Source organism: Leopardus geoffroyi, chromosome C1, assembly GCF_018350155.1.
Source record: "Leopardus geoffroyi isolate Oge1 chromosome C1, O.geoffroyi_Oge1_pat1.0, whole genome shotgun sequence".
Taxonomy (NCBI): domain Eukaryota; kingdom Metazoa; phylum Chordata; class Mammalia; order Carnivora; family Felidae; genus Leopardus; species Leopardus geoffroyi.
Genome location: NC_059328.1, coordinates 124,869,015 through 124,881,407, shown reverse-complemented (window position 1 = coordinate 124,881,407; position 12,393 = coordinate 124,869,015). Strand labels below are relative to the sequence as shown.

Here is a 12,393-nt window from a genome sequence, read left to right as displayed (position 1 = left end):
TCTTCCTACTTTGTTCTGTTCATAGACACTGGCTTTTTGAAAAGTCAGGAGCATCCTTTATCCTGCATATGCCTCATTGCTTCCTTATGGTGTCATTTATCTAATTCTCTAGGTTGCATATTTCATGTAAGCTAAAAATTATGTCAAAAGATTTGCTTGGATTCAGGTTGAACATGTTTCTTTGCAATAAAAACTCCGTAAGCAATGTTTTACACTCTCATATGGCATCATACAAGGAGGAACATGGCAGGTGATCTCTCCCTTGTATAATATAAATTCTTCCCTTAGCAACTAGCAAACATTAGGGAGTGATATTTGTTAAAATATGAATATTCAGTTTCCTGTTCTTTACCATCTTTCAGTATCTATTGATGATCTTTACTTGAATCAGTTATTTCATTGGGGATTGTGAACTGGTGTTATTTCTGAGGTAAGCTTCCTCTTCTCAAATGGGAAAGCACTAAAATTCCCCTACTAAAATAAAACAAAAACAGAAAGAAAACAAAAACAAACAAACAAGCAAACTGTACTCACTTTAAATTCTTGATTCTTTAAAATATTTTTTTTTTTTTTTATTAAGGAGGCACGTGGCTGGCTCACTCAGTGTAGCATGTAACGATCTCAAGATTGCAAGTTCAAGCTCCACATTGGGTGTAGAGATAACTTAAAAACAAAATCTTTTAAAAAATCTTTTTATTAAGTTATAACTTATAACTTATACAATAAAAATCACCAGTTTTTAAGTATATAACTTGATGAGTTTGACAGTTTTGTAAACACCACCACAATCATGATATAGAATATTTCTGACTACATACTTGCCTTGTGCGTCTTTGTAGTCTGTCCCATCTCTATCCCCAGCCTCAGGCAAAAATGGATCTGCTTTTTGTCTCTAGAGTGTTTTAGAATCAAACAGAATGAAGCAAAAGCCAGTCAGAACGTACGATACTCTTTCACTTGGCATAATGCCATGAAGAGATTCATGTATGTTTTTACCTTTTATAGATACAGTTGACCCTTGACAGTTGACAACTTGGGCACTTGACTTGCTTCCATATCTTTTCGTGTAAATAATGCTGCACTAAATCTAGGGGTGCATATCTCTTTTCCTTTGTGATTTTAAGTTGCTTTTATCCAGTGACTAATGATGATGAGCAACTTTTCATGCAATTATATTAAAATTATTTATTTATTTATTAAAAATTATTATTTATATATATACATATTTTTTGCTAAAGTATATTTCTGAATCTTTTGCTTATTTTAAGTGGGTTGTTGTCTCACGTTGTAAGGTTACTTACAGAAGTGTATTTTTTCACTTCTGTATGTATGTGAGTTATTTATTTGTTAATAATTTAAATTTTATCAAATATGGTTGGAGAAAATATTTGATATGAGACTTATGGGCTAGAAGTCTTTGTCTATTGACATTGCTTAATAAATGGGAAACACATTATGTTTCCCAATCTATTCCCTCTTATAAACCTTGTCCTACATCAATATTTCTTGACTTAGAGAACAGAAGACCTCTCCAAAATCATCCTCGGGCCATAATTTGAGAAATACTTTGTAGCATAAGGCATTTAGTCCTTTGGTTGATTCATTACTTAATCCAGCATACACTGAATATTTTTCATGCACCTCATCTTTGCCTGGGTGCTAGGACACCTTGGATGTAGTATTTTAAGCAGACATTAGACAAGTTATCCAATAACCTTGATGAATATTCTCATAGTTTTCTTCTATTTTCCTTTGGGTTTTCTTTTTAAAAATTTTTTTTTTAACTCCTATTTATTTATTTTTGAGACAGGCAGGGCATGAACAGGGGAGGGTCAGAGAGAGAGGGAGACACAGAATCTGAAACAGGTTCCAGGCTCTGAGCTGTCAGCACAGAGCCCGACACGGGGCTCGAACTCAGGCGAGATCATGACCTGAGCTGAAGTTGGACACTTAACCAACTGAGGCACCCAGTCGCCCCTAGGTTTTCTTTCTTTCTTTCTTTTTTTTAAGTGTTTATTTATTTTTGAGAGAGAGAAAGAGTGCAAGCCAGGGAGGAGCAGAAAGAGAGAGGGAAAGAATCCCAAGCAGGCTCAATGCTATCAGCACAGAGTAAGATGCAGGGGCTCCAACTCACCAACTGTGAGAACATGACCTGAGCTGAAATCATGAGTCAGTTGAGCCACCCATGTGCCCGTTTCTTTGAGTTTTCTGCAATGCCAATCATATTGGGAGACTGTGGCTCATAGATGACTCCCTCCTTACTGAAATATCTTCTTTACTAGGTTTCTAGAGAAGCCCACACTCCTAGTTTACTTTCTCTCCCAAGCTGCCCCTTAGGATGGTCTCTTCTACTCATTGGTCTTCATCTTCTTGGCTTTTTAAAGTTGGAATGACTCAGGATTCCATTCTCAAATGTCTTCTCTTTTCTAACTATACTCACAGCCTTAATGGCCTACTTGATGTGATAGATTTAACTATGTATATATTACATAGCTTACAAATTCACATCTCCATCTAAGACTTGTCCCCTGAACACAATCCTTGAATGTTTATTCAGATACTTAAATCAATATCTCCTTTTGGTTGGTAAACATCAATAATAACCGTGACACCCAAAGCAAACTTCACTAACACAAGGTCCACCGCTACAAACATATGGCCTTTACCAAAGTCTAGGAACTATTCTAAGATCTTTAATTATATTTAAAGTTTAATTTCATAAGTATCCCAGTCTTAACAAATCCAAAACTGAACCCCTGTTCCTTCCACCAAAATTTGCTCCTCCCATAGGCTTCCCCATTTCAGTTAATAACAACTCTATGTTTTTTGGTTGCTAAGGCAAAACATTTGGAGTTATTCTTTACTTTTCTTTTTTTTTTCCAATCCCCTGTCCTGAGCAGATATTATTGGCTCTAAATTCAAAACAATCCTATATTGCAACCAATTCTCATTATCCATCTTGCCATGGCCCTGTCTATCCTCTCTCACGTTGAGTCTAAGAGTAGCCTAATAACAGGTTTTCCCATGTCCTCCCTCCTTTTCCACCTGTGATTTACAATATAGTAGTCAGAATGGTCCATTAAAACAAAAGTCAGATTGTGAAACTTCTCTCCTCAAAACCCTCTGTGTCCCTGTCCTTCCATATCCCTTAGGGTAGAAGCCAGTCCTTAAATTGGCCCATTAGGTCCCACACAGTGATCTGTCCTTTTAGACCATCTCCATTAACCCTCTGTACTCGCCCTGTTTCATCTCTACTACCCCCCTGCAGTTCCTTCACTGGGCTCAATCCTAAGGGCCACTGTACCAACGTCTTGTCTCTGACACCTGCATGGCTTCCCTACTCCCTCACCTCTTTTAATCATGCACTTACACTTAGATTCTCAGTGAGACCTTCACTGAGCTCTCTGTTTAAACTTGGATACTGCTCAGCCTTCCTTGCTTTGTCTCCATAGCACTGATTACCTTATAACAGAGAATACGATTTCCTTATGTATTCTTTCCGAATGTCGTTCTTCCCCTCCAGAATGTAAGTTCCATAAAGTCAAAAATATTTGTGTGATTTTTTTTCACTCATATGAGTAATTGAAAGAACTAGACAGGATATATTTTGAAGTTAGAACCAAGGACTTGATGAATTGGAGGTTGGGGCCACCCATTATGCCTATGGCCAATTGCTTGGCCCTGATGCAATTGAAACGACCAACTTGAGAGAAGGACATAGCAGAACCCACGATGGTGCCTGCAGCCTGGCGTCTCTCAGCTTAGCTCTTTTCTCCCCTGGGCAACAGCACTTTCCTGGACGCTGTTCTTTAGATTAGTCACCAGCATGAAAGTTGATTCTGATGGAGAGGACTTCTTCTGAAATCCTTATTTCTTGGCACCATGTTGATGAATCTTTTAATTAAAAGTCTTAATATTAATAACACATTAAACAAATTGACAATGAAAAACTTCAGATGTTTAAATATTGATAAAAATGTCTTAAAATCTGATCAGAAGCTGCAGTTGACTTCAGATTATTTACATACTGGGAAAAGTAACACTTGAGCCTCTTTTCCCCTCACCTATCAAGCAAGTCACAGTGATGTATATGATTTTAATCCTGACCTGTAAATCAAAATTCCAAACCATCAGCCCATAGCTACATACTGCTATTGTAAGCACCACTGGGCTATAAAAAAAGTAGAAGACACAGTATCTGCCTAGACAAGTGGGCACTTAATGTGGCATGCCCACATTTCTCGCCGACAGCACAAAGCAAAAGAATGCTTTTGAGCACCAGTTTCAAACTGTGTTAAATTTTCACAGTATACTTATTTTTGCATGGCTCTTATACCTATCCGAATAAATGGGTTAAAATTTTCCCCTTCAGCTTTTCAACTGGTGATGTGTTTATCCAACCAATTATTCTCCCCAACAACTACCGTCCTTCAGGGCAACTGAACATTTTCTAGCACTTGAGAAGAATGTACAAAACCATACACAATCCTGCTGGTTGTATTCTTGATGCTTTAAGAGTTGTTTATGTATATGTAGGACCACTGTTATTTTTACTGATTTTTAAAAACTTTTGCCTTATTTCCTTGTAAGGGTATAACCAGTAGATCTATGTGTGGTTATACTGAAGTGGCACATTAAAATAGTTCAAAGTATAGCACCTTATTTCATCTGTAGAAGAAACTGGTTTGGAAAAATCATTTTTCGAAGTCATCACTTTCTGTTAAAATAGATTTTCTTTAAAAAGCATTTTCATGAGAAAATGGGGAAAAAATTATGAAAATTCTTTAAGCTCTAACTTGGGGCTAAACCGAGTTCAGTATTTTCTTGTCCAGAACAAATGTTCCTTTTATCTCCCGAAATGCCAACACGACTGGAAGGGCTGTGCTTCTTTGCCACTGACAGGTCGGTTCTCCCTCTGTAAGCTTTATTTCCAAATGTACTTGAGAATCAACTTCTGACTCCAGACAAATGGCTGTTAGTTCTAGCTCTTACCTGCCAATTACAATACTTTGGGTATCTCTGCCAGTCTGTGGGTCAGCCTGATGATAAGATTACAGGACCTGTTTGTGTAGTTCATTAGCAGAAATTCGTTCCACCCAGACACAGCAGGCAGTGGCTTGGGATGGGGGTGGGGTATGCCAGGGCCTGCCAGGGTGGATTGATTTTTCTTACTAGGAACTGGGAAAGGAAAACAGTATTTCGCTTTGGGGATCCCCATTTCCCATTTCAGTTCCTCTGTTTGGGACAGACAATGGAAGCCTTTAGGCCCCTCTCTCCCAGACCTCAGCCCCTGTCGCCCCCTCGCCCCTGTGGCCCCCTCCTCCCCTCCCCGCCCCTAGCCCACCGGCTTCCCCAACTCCGGCTCCAGGCGGAGATTTGTCAGAACCGTTCGGTTGAGACTGATTATAATTGCAGCAGATGGGCTGGATTTGACAGCCCGATCCTAAGCAGCTTCTGATGGGGGTGCCGCGGAGGGGCGGGGAGGGGGAGAAGGTGGGGGGCGGGAATCTGCGGGCCGGAGCCGCCCGGTAGGAGCGCACTGCGCAGCCCCGCCAGGCGCTCCAGGGCAGCTCTTTAACGCGCCTCGGGGAGGAAAGTGGCACGCAGACCCGAGGGGCCTCCCGGAACGCGGGCGAAACGTCCCATTGCTGGGAGGGCGCGGAGACACCCAGAGGCAGGCGCGGGGAGACCAGTGGAACACAACAAAGCGGAAGAGCTCCTGGGAGCGCGCGGTGTCCCGGCTGCCGTGGGCTGTGCGGCGTGCGTGGCCCGGGCCACCTCTGCGCGCTCCGGACCTGGCAAGTTTGTCAACTCCGGGTTCTGCGGCCAACGCCTGGCTGCCCCCCGAAGTGACAGCACTGCAGGGTCGGCCCCCAGGGAGGGTGGCACCCACCCCGCCCCCGCCCCGCTGCAAAATGCTCCAGCACAGGCCAGGTAAGGAGACGCTAGCCCTCGCCCCTCGCAGGCGCGCCCCCTGCGCCCGAAGTCCGGGCCTGTCCACTGGCCTTTCAGCTCCGTCCTTCCTATTGGTGCCCAAGGGCTCCCTGCATCCGTGCCCGCTCCTGTGCTCTCCTTGGTCTACCTCTGCCCTCCACCTCCCTCTCCGTTGCCCTTCGTTCCCACCTTACCGGATCCCAACGGCAGGGGGAGAAGTTCGGGGAGGTGGCGCGCGGTTCTGGCTCTCTTCCCCAAGTGCCTGAGACCAGGCACCCCTGACGCCCTAGGCGGGACGGCGGGTGGGAGCCGCGTGCGTGTGCCTCAGCCATCTCACGGTTCACACGCAGTCCGAGCACCACACACACACACACACACACACACACACACACACACACACGCACGCACAACCTCCTTTCCACCTGTGGGGCCTCGCTTTTGTGCTGGAAGTGCAAACGAAAACACTCACACGTGCAGACATAATTCCACGTTGGCATTCTCCAGAGACTTCTGAAGGGTGGAGGGGTGGCGGGTCGGGGGGGGGATTTTTAGAACCCCAACCCACCCACGAGCAGTACCAGCTTGGCTTCTGCCCTCTCGGCCTTGACTCTCTTGTCCAGATGCCAGCAGAGTGAGACACTTCCAGGCTGGGACGGCAGGCTGCTGAGGTTGGCAAGGGCATTGCTGTGCCACCAGAAACCCCAAAACTTCCCACCCACACAGGCCAGTGGCTTGGTCCGCAACCTGGGCTGGCCCCTGCAGGGCACGCCCGCCTCTACATGGCACCCGTCCCCCTCCCCATCACCAGTGGATTCCCCACCCTGTCTACCCAGCTCGCAGCCTCTAGCCTTGACCGCCCCCTCCCTTGCTGCTGCCGCCCCAGCTCGCCAGGAGTGAGGAGTATGTGTGCCCTGTTGCTACTGGCAACTACCAGTGCCGAAAGCTCAGCCCCCAAAGCAGCTTAATGCTGATTGATGGGCAGAAATACGATATTTTCTGGAGCTTAGCAGCCGCTGTTGCAGAGGCCCTCCCTACCGCTGGAGCCCTGCAGACCGCCCAGGTAGCAGGCTCTCTTCCTTCTCTCCTCTAGACCCCACATGGCCCCTTAGATAAAAAGGGTGTTAGGATATCCTCATCTTCTGGGGTTAAATTCGGTGCCAGCCTTTGCTTTCCTGAGTAACCAGCTGCTACTCCAGAGTTTCCCATCTTATTTTCAAGGCTCCAGTTGAGTAGGATAAATGAGTCCCCAGTTCCTGGACACTACCATCTTCCTTTCTATTTTCATCCTCCACCTCTTTCCCACACCCTTTCCTGCATAAGGTCCTTAAAATAGATCAACCCTTCAATGACCAGAGTGATTAGCACAGATGCATCTAAAAGCAGTTTCTAAAATGCTTCTGAAATTCTCCCACAGAGAATTCGGTCATTTCCACCCCTGGAAAGAGCCTGAAAATAAGCCCATTGCTGGGATAGACTTTGCTGCTTTTGTGTTTTGTTCTGTTTTGTTTTTTCCTTTTAACCCCCTCATACTCATTACCCTAGGCTTTTTCTGGGATGGCAGCCTCCTCCTGTAAGCTATCCAGAACTAGGGCAAATTTTCAGGACTAATGGAAATACCTGCCCCAACCTGTACCACCACGCCCTGCCCTCCCCAATACTGATTGCAAAGGGCCAGATTTCATTACTGAAGGAATTATCTTTAGAAGAACTTTTTCTGCAGTATTTCTTTTCAGCACCACAGTATTTTTGCCAAGTATTTTCATTATCTAAATTGTCATGCCTAGCTTCGTTTTGCCTGTGGACATTAATTTGGACAAGTATGTGATGTTTTAGAGTCATCCCTTTATGCATCCAAACAAAACTTTCTTCGAGAGGCTTCCCCTTGCTGGGCACCAGTGTAGGCCCCCGTTGGGAATGCAGCAAAGACAAGACCCAAATGCCTATTATCATTTTGAAGCCTGTGTTACAACTGGATTGGGGTTATTGCTGTTATGGCTAATATTATAACAGCACACTACATATGAGCAGGACTTTACAGTTTACAAAAGGCTTTCACAGGCTTTATCTCCTTTAATCTCTGCAGCAGGAATTTTAAATAGCGGTGATTCCACCTAAAGGCCCGGTAATACTCACCAATCCTGCTTAACAAAAAAGAAAAGGAATCTTGCAAATCATCTCAACAGCGGATGGAGCTTTAGAACACAAAATAAACAATTCAGAAGAAGCTTATGAAGCTTAGTTACTGGAATGTAGCTTAGAGAAGATAAGTGGAATGCATGGGACATGCACATTCCCAGGAAGGCATCCTGGGAAGAAAGTCCATCCTGGGACCATGGTGGCTCAGTAAACTGCTGGCTGCTGGAGACGGCGACTTTCCAGGGTTCTGGACTGTTGCCTCATCCTAGGATCTAAAAGGGGTTGGAAGCGTAAGCACGAAGTTGCTGAGAGACTAGCAAATTAAGCCAAATGAGTAGGCAGTGATGTTACTTTCTTTAGCTACAAGGCATTCTTGAGATATCCGCAAGTTTCTAGTATATATTTACTCTAGAAGTGAAGCAATTTTCTGTGCTGGGAGCATAAAAGAGTTTATGTGCCTTGTCTGAGCCATATGAAGACAATTAAGGTTTTGATCATTTTTACCCATTATTTTCAGAACTGGGGATATCTCAGGTGGATAAGTGGCAGTGTTGCTTTTTATCATCTGTAGGGAGAATGCGTGTGAAGGCTTCATGTAGATGTGTTCATTTTCTCATCTCCTCCTTAAGCATGGACGGAAGCCTTTTCTCACTTCTGGGCTGTGAATATCATTCATGACTTTTCGCCAAAAATGATTACTAGGATGCTGGCTGATAGTTATAAAATTTGGTTGGCACTTCAGACATCTTGATAATACTCTTCCTTGTCATTTTGAAACGTTTTCTTCAAAGTTTTGCAAGCAAGGTAGTATATCATTGAGAGCTTATTATGGCCAGAGGCTGGCTGTGGGTATGACCAGATTAACCTATAAGCCAAGGAGGTAATCACAGAGCAAGGTCTGTTACTAGGAAGAAATGGAGATGACCAAAGTAGCTTTTTACTGTTTAGTACCATGTGGCTTTGTGGGAACTTTTAGATGGGTAGGTTTTGTGAGTGTCCTTTTTTTCTCCTTAGGTTTTTTGCTGGAGGATTTGTTTACCAAAGCCCATTACTCTGTATTTGGCATTGCCATATATTATTTTCATTCTTAGAAATTATAACATTTTCGTTTACAGTTTAGTTTAGAACTTGTATGTCAATGAAAAACACATAACAAATATACATATATTTGGGAAATTAGATGGACCTAATTGGCGCTCCTCTGACAGACTTCAGCAGCTTCAGGTTTCAAAATGATGAAGTCAAGAGGGAGGTGCAGTGGATCCCAACCTCAGGCATACTGCTCACATTTCCCTGTTTAATGCGAGAGGTGTGAACGGAACAGAGATTTTGGCACTGTGGTGATGATGGTTAATGTCAGCCTGGTTCAGGGTCATCAGTCTTCCCCACAACTCTCTAATGTAGGGCCCATCATTCATTCATTCATTCATTCATTCATTCATTCATCCATTCATTCAATAGGTATTTTCTGGGGAGCGCTTTTAGAGAATAGGGTCTGTGCTCCAAGCCCCCCTAGTTTTTTGTTTTTTTGTCTTGTTTGTTTGTTTGTTTGTTTGTTTGTTTTTCTGCAGAACTGTGCATTTCATGCCTGGCCACCAGGCATCTTCTTTTCAAATATCTGATGGTTTTGTCCTGTGGAGTTCTTGCAGGTATAGTTTGAAGGACGCAGAATGCGGGTGTTTGAAAGGCCTTCTTGCTTCAGTGAAGTAGTGCTGAGGGCTGCTGTCTCTGACTGCAGTTGCTTCCTGGATATTCTATTCTTCCACCTATGTAAACTCTGTTTGCACATGCCCCCTTCTGCTCAGACTTCTCGGTCCGCAGGTTGGCTCTTACAAATTTGTTGCTCTTCTCAGGGCATGGCCGTTTCACACTGCTTTTGAGAATGTAACCTACAAAGTTCATTAAGGAAGATGCCAGTAACTAGATTCTCAGGTAACTCAGGTAGGAGAGTTGAGGAAAAGGGAGGGAAACGAATCAGTTTATGCTGTGTGGGAAGATGTTGGAAAGAAGTCATAGCACTTCCTGTGGAGGTAAGTTTGTGGCTTGTAAATGGATTGTGAACTCAGAGTGTTACTAAAATTGTATGTTTCAGTGGTTAAGGGTTCAAACTTGGGAGTCTTACAGATCTGGGGTCACACTCCCATAGCATTTACTATTGATGTGATTTGGGCCAAAATTATAATCTCTCTAAATGACCTCAGTTTCCTTACCTGTAAAACATGAAAAAAAAAAACCATATACATTTGTAAGTTTTTAAGAGTAAAATCTAACATGTATCAAGGACATAGAACTGTCCCTAATGCACAGAAGGTTAGCATATGCTATCTGGTAAGGTCTTTTAGTGTTATTTTCATATCAATTGGGACCTAGTCAGACTTTTTCACATTCAGCTCATTTCTGAACTGTCTCCCAGAACCTCACAGAGAACAACCATTATAGGGAAGTTATAGTTTAAAGCAATTGCAGCTACTTTCAGGAGGAGCAAGTTCCTTCTACAAGTTTGATGACCAATTTTCTCTTTCAGGCACAAAAAATTTAGTCCATATGGTAACCCTAGAAAGTTTCAGTTAACATAAAGTCATCAAATGCCTGAGAACGGTGCTGTGCTGGGTTGCATGGAATGCAAAAATGAAAACCACAGTCTCGTTTTCTGCTTTCAAGTTCCAAGAGAGCAGGGGTTGATATGATAAATAATAATAATGATAACAGCATAATAAGAAGGAACAGCATCATAATAAAGACACCTGTCATTTATTAAGCCCTGATGAGTGTCAGACACATTCTTTATTAAAGGAAGCAGTCATGCTGTCTGTGACACAGATGTTATTTTCTCCATTATAAAGATATTATATTATAAGAAACTTAAGTGCCAGAGTGGTGTTATTAACAAAATTTTATGGGGTGCAAAGGGGAGAGTTATCCTTACTAGATAAGCCTACTTCAGGTGGTTTTTGCCAATGCTTTGAATGAATTGTTTGGAAATGTTGAATGTGATTTATTTAATAACTACATTATCTAGGGTCGTGTTTGGGTTCTGCAGTCTCTTGATCCTCTACGTTCTGTTGACAGCATTGTAGACGTGAAAGAAAGAAAAGATTGGGCTTTGTTAATTAGCCAGTGAGGAATTTATCTCTGTCCTTTTTTCTGTTCTTTGTTCATGTTCATTGCAAATGCCTTCAGGGAAATATCTTCCTTCTCTTAGAAGGCTTTTCCTTAATCTAAAGACCACCTTATCATCAATAATTTTATGATTATTCTTTTAATGGCATGGGATTTAGGCTACCAAAATGTTCTCTAATTCACACCAAGTTTTATACTCATGCATGTGCTTGTGCTGATTGCTAAGGGTGGCATTGTAAAATGTAAAATTAGTTCAGCTTACTGGCACAATCGACAAACAGTACACAACACACATTTTACCTGATGTACATCATTTTGACTTCTCCTAGATTGTTCCTCTTTTGTTTTTACTTGTAATCACTTCTTGGTTTGTGTTTTCTTAATTACCTAAATGTATTAATATTCTAGTATTGTAGTACCATTTTCCCCACCTTCTCCCAAGTGACAAATGTCCAAACTCAGCTGTCACTCTTCATTTTTTTTTTCCTATTAAAACTGTATGAAATAGAATGTCTTCCCAAATTTCTGGAGTGATGGTTTTATCTCAGGAATAGTAAATTTGCCTAAATTACCGTCACATTAACGGGGAATCATGTAGGCTATCTAAATATTTTGTTGTGCATCTGAATTTTAATCTCTCAGAATGGTATTTTTAAAGGAAACTTGTTTAGGGGCGCCTGGGTGGCGCAGTCAGTTAAGTGTCCGACTTCAGCCAGGTCATGATCTCGCGGTCCGTGAGTTCGAGCCCCGCGTCAGGCTCTGGGCTGATGGCTCAGAGCCTGGAGCCTGTTTCCGATTCTGTGCCTCCCTCTCTCTCTGCCCCTCCCCCGTTCATGCTCTGTCTCTCTCTGTCCCAAAAATAAATAAACGTTGAAAAAAAAAAATAAAGGAAACTTGTTTAACTCAAGAAGGCATAGATTGTTCTTTACAGCTCACCATCCACTGTGTTCTGATTTAAAGGACTTACAGCACCAAAATTTTCAGTCAAATGCAGCATTTCTACACATAGCTGGAAGGACTTGTTTCCTGCCTTATTCATTTTCTTGTCCAGTAAGTGACTCATCAGACTGTTGCTAAGTGCCCACCATGTGTCAGGCAACATGTTAGACATAGAGTGACTATGACCAGGGCCCATTATTCTAATATGGAACAGTTAGAGACAGAAAGTTATTAGTTCTCAAAAGAAGCAAATAAACAAAAGAA

The 12,393-nt window shown here is 42.6% G+C and overlaps 1 protein-coding gene across 7 annotated transcripts in view; it reads left to right on the top strand.

The window, feature by feature from the left end:
- NCKAP5 (NCK associated protein 5) overlaps positions 1 to 12,393 on the top strand; it is a 976,326-nt gene that overhangs the window by 388,876 nt on the left and 575,057 nt on the right. The window contains exon 1 of one of the 7 annotated variants that reach the window (XM_045479579.1): positions 5,506 to 5,934. The exons of the other annotated variants lie outside the window; for them this stretch is intronic. The gene's annotated coding sequence lies outside the window, so the exon portion shown is untranslated. Of the gene's footprint in view, positions 1 to 5,505; positions 5,935 to 12,393 lie in introns of those variants that run through there. 7 annotated transcript variants of the gene reach the window in all.